The sequence below is a fragment of the Protobothrops mucrosquamatus genome, unplaced genomic scaffold (genome assembly GCF_001527695.2).
Source record: "Protobothrops mucrosquamatus isolate PMUCROS unplaced genomic scaffold, P.Mucros_1.0 scaffold1201, whole genome shotgun sequence".
NCBI lineage: Eukaryota > Metazoa > Chordata > Lepidosauria > Squamata > Viperidae > Protobothrops > Protobothrops mucrosquamatus.
The window spans coordinates 23273-27789 of NW_015387412.1; positions in this window are offsets into that span (position 1 = coordinate 23273).

Below are 4517 nucleotides of genomic sequence, written 5' to 3' on the forward strand. Positions count from 1 at the left end.
CAGAAAGACACAATTTCCTCGGCTACAGGATCTAATTTAATTACAATGGGTTGCGTTGACGGAGATATTTGCTTCAGCATTTGAAGATGCTCAGTTGCTTCTGCAGTTATTAATCACAGGTTGTTATCTTGAATTGTACATAAACAAGATCTCTAGTTCCTAATACTTCCTCCTCGGAGTTACTGGGCACAGACATATTACAAAATTTCCAGTCCAAAGTTCACTCTAAATACACCAATACTCAAAATTCCGTGCCCATCATGACAATGACGATGTAATTAAAATAGAACTAGGACAAGGTCAAGGGGAAGTTAGATTGTGCAAAAAGGATTTCAACTTTCTAATTCCTTATGACATGTATTAGAAACAGCTACGATTGAAAGAAATCAGTGAATATTTTGTGGTTCAGAACTTCCAGAGTATCCTTACTTAGGTTCTCATCTATAATGCCACAAACTTACACAAACTTTTGAAGACTAAAGACTATAAATTACTTTGTTGTCCATGAGCATTATTGAATTTCAGTTTAGTGAAAAGGAATGGAATAGAATGGAATGGAATGGAATAGAATAGAATAGAATAGAATAGAATAGAGTAGAGTAGAGTAGAGTAGAGTAGAGTAGAGTAGAACACAACAGAACACAACAGAACACAACAGAATAGAATAGAATAGAATAGAATAGAATAGAATAGAATAGAATAGAATAGAATAGAATAGAATAGAATAGAATCTGGAAGGGATTTTGGAGGTCTGGGTGTGTACATGTGTGAATGGAGGCTGACCTGGGTGTAATACATGTGAATATAGGTTGACATGTTTCATTTGAATCACAAAGATTGGAATTTAGAATACTTTTTTTAAAAAAATAGACCCATGAAAGGCATCATACATAGATTGCTATTGAAGGCAAACCCCATTATCCATTCCAATATTGCTAAACCAAGACAACACCTGCCATTATTATTTCTAACTGGGTTTTGATCAGAATTGTACGAATGTTGTACTCCAACATCAATAAACCAACATCTTCTTCTTTATAATCTTTCTTGCTGATTGTGTATTGATATTTGTTCTCACTTAAACCAAATGTAAATCAGACTTTCCTGAAGCTAAAAATGATTACCATGTCAATGGATTTGAATGCTTTTCTTGATTACCTTCCATACTCTTAGCTCGAAGTCTGCATATGGTGTTGGTTGCATTCCGGAGTAATAACCGTTCTCAATCATACGGTGCAAAGCCTGGCTTTCATGATGACAATTACTTGGTGTGGTGAACAAGAAGCATGAAATAAAGCAAGACCGCTACAATAAAATCTCTCTCTCTGTGTGGATGGGGATGGCAGGAAAGTGAGTTTCCTGATTTAATATTGATTTATTACACAGGAGGGTTCAGGCAGCTGTTGAGAGCTCAGCTGAGCAGAGGGAAGCCAAAATGATGAATTTGCATTGATAGCATTAGATTTGCAAATCACGGCCCACGTGGGCCAGGAAGAAAAAAAGAAAAAAAAACTTAACTTGTAACCAAACCCCTATCCTCTTTTAAATAAATTGAAGTAGAGGTTTAATATATTTTGTGGAAATTAATTTTAAAGTTTTTTTAAAAAATACAATTTCAGAAAAGAGACCACTGACAAATGAAAATGAATATACGTGTCCCAGGATAACATTGCGCGATCCAATCTGCGTCGGTCACAGACAGGGATGAACAGTCTGTCTTTTAGTTAATTGGATGACTTCATTCATCAGGGCTGACGTTGTTAGTATTTTAAAGAGCTATTAAGATTCTACCTTCATACGCAGCCCAACTCAATGCAAAACCAAACCAAACAAAAATCTAATAATTGTCCCTGGAAATTCTAGCCAGAATCGATTAACTGTGTCTCAGAAAGAAAGAAAGAAAGAAAGAAAGAAAGAAAGAAAGAAAGAAAGAAAGAAAGAAAGAAAGAAAGGAAGGAAGGAAGGAAGGAAGGAAGGAGGGAAGGAAGGAAGGAAGGAAGGAGTGAGTGAAGGAAGGAAGGAAGGAAGGAAGGAGAGGGAGGGAGGGAGGAAGAAAAGGAGAGGGAGGGAGGGAGGGAGAAAGNCAGAAAGACACAATTTCCTCGGCTACAGGATCTAATTTAATTACAATGGGTTGCGTTGACGGAGATATTTGCTTCAGCATTTGAAGATGCTCAGTTGCTTCTGCAGTTATTAATCACAGGTTGTTATCTTGAATTGTACATAAACAAGATCTCTAGTTCCTAATACTTCCTCCTCGGAGTTACTGGGCACAGACATATTGCAAAATTTCCAGTCCAAAGTTCACTCTAAATACACCAATACTCAAAATTCCGTGCCCATCATGACAATGACGATGTAATTAAAATAGAACTAGGACAAGGTCAAGGGGAAGTTAGATTGTGCAAAAAGGATTTCAACTTTCTAATTCCTTATGACATGTATTAGAAACAGCTACGATTGAAAGAAATCAGTGAATATTTTGTGGTTCAGAACTTCCAGAGTATCCTTACTTAGGTTCTCATCTATAATGCCACAAACTTACACAAACTTTTGAAGACTAAAGACTATAAATTACTTTGTTGTCCATGAGCATTATTGAATTTCAGTTTAGTGAAAAGGAATGGAATGGAATGGAATGGAATGGAATGGAATGGAATGGAATGGAATAGAATAGAATAGAATAGAATAGAATAGAATAGAATAGAGTAGAGTAGAGTAGAGTAGAGTAGAGTAGAGTAGAGTAGAGTAGAGTAGAGTAGAGTAGAGTAGAGTAGAGTAGAGTAGAATAGAATAGAATAGAATATAGAATGGAATGGAATGGAATAGAATGGAATAGAATAGAATAGAATAGAATAGAATAGAATAGAATAGAATAGAGTAGAGTAGAGTAGAGTAGAGTAGAGTAGAGTAGAGTAGAGTAGAGTAGAGTAGAATAGAATAGAATAGAATAGAATAGAATAGAATAGAATATAGAATGGAATGGAATGGAATAGAATATAGAATGGAATGGAATGGAATGGAATGGAATGGAATAGAATAGAGTAGAGTAGAGTAGAGTAGAGTAGAGTAGAGTAGAGTAGAGTAGAGTAGAGTAGAGTAGAGTAGAGTAGAATAGAATAGAATAGAATAGAATAGAATAACAGAACAGAACAGAACAGAACAGAACAGAACAGAATAGAATAGAATAGAATAGAATAGAATCTGGAAGGGACTTTGGAGGTCTGGGTGTGTACATGTGTGAATGGAGGCTGACCTGGGTGTAATACATGTGAATATAGGTTGACATGTTTCATTTGAATCACAAAGATTGGAATTTAGAATACTTTTTTAAAAAAAAAAATAGACCCATGAAGGGCTATTATACATAGATTGCTATTGAAGGCAAACCCCATTATCCATTCCAATATTGCTAAACCAAGACAACACCTGCCATTGTTATTTCTAACTGGGTTTTGATCGGAATTGTACGGATGTTGTACTCCAACATCAATAAACCAACATCTTCTTCTTTGTAATCTTTCTTGCTGATTGTGTATTGATATTTGTTCTCACTTAAACCAAATGTAAATCAGACTTTCCCGAAGCTAAAAATGATTACCATGTCAATGGATTTGAATGCTTTTCTTGATTACCTTCCATACTCTTAGCTCAAAGTTTGCATATGGTGTTGGTTGCATTCCGGAGTAATAACCGTTCTCAATCATACGGTGCAAAGCCTGGCTTTCATGATGACAATTACTTGGTGTGGTGAACAAGAAACATGAAATAAAGCAAGACCGCTACAATAAAATCTCTCTCTCTGTGTGGATGGGGATGGCAGGAAAGTGAGTTTCCTGATTTAATATTGATTTATTACACAGGAGGGTTCAGGCAGCTGTTGAGAGCTCAGCTGAGCAGAGGGAAGCCAAAATGATGAATTTGCATTGATAGCATTAGATTTGCAAATCATGTGGGCCAGGAAGAAAAAAAATAAAAAAAGAAAACTTAACTTGAAACCAAGCCCCCATCCTCTTTTAAATAAATTGAAGTAGAGGTTTAATATATTTTGTGGAAATTAATTTTAAAGTTTTTTAAAAAATACAATTTCAGAAAAGAGACCACTGACAAATGAAAATTAATAGACGTGTCCCAGGATAACATTGCGTGATCCAATCTGCGTCGGTCACAGACAGGGATGAACAGTCTGTCTTTTAGTTAATTGGATGACTTCATTCATCAGGGCTGACGTTGTTAGTATTTTAAAGAGCTATTAAGATTCTACCTTCATACGCAGCCCAACTCAATGCAAAACCAAACCAAACAAAAATCTAATAATTGTCCCTGGAAATTCTAGCCAGAATCGATTAACTGTGTCTCAGAAAGAAAGAAAGAAAGAAAGAAAGAAAGAAAGAAAGAAAGGAAGGAAGGAAGGAAGGAAGGAAGGAAGGAAGGAAGGAGAGGGAGGGAGGAAGAAAAGGAGAGGGAGGGAGGGAGGGAGAAAGAAAGAAAGAAAAGGAAAGAAAGAAAGAGGGAGG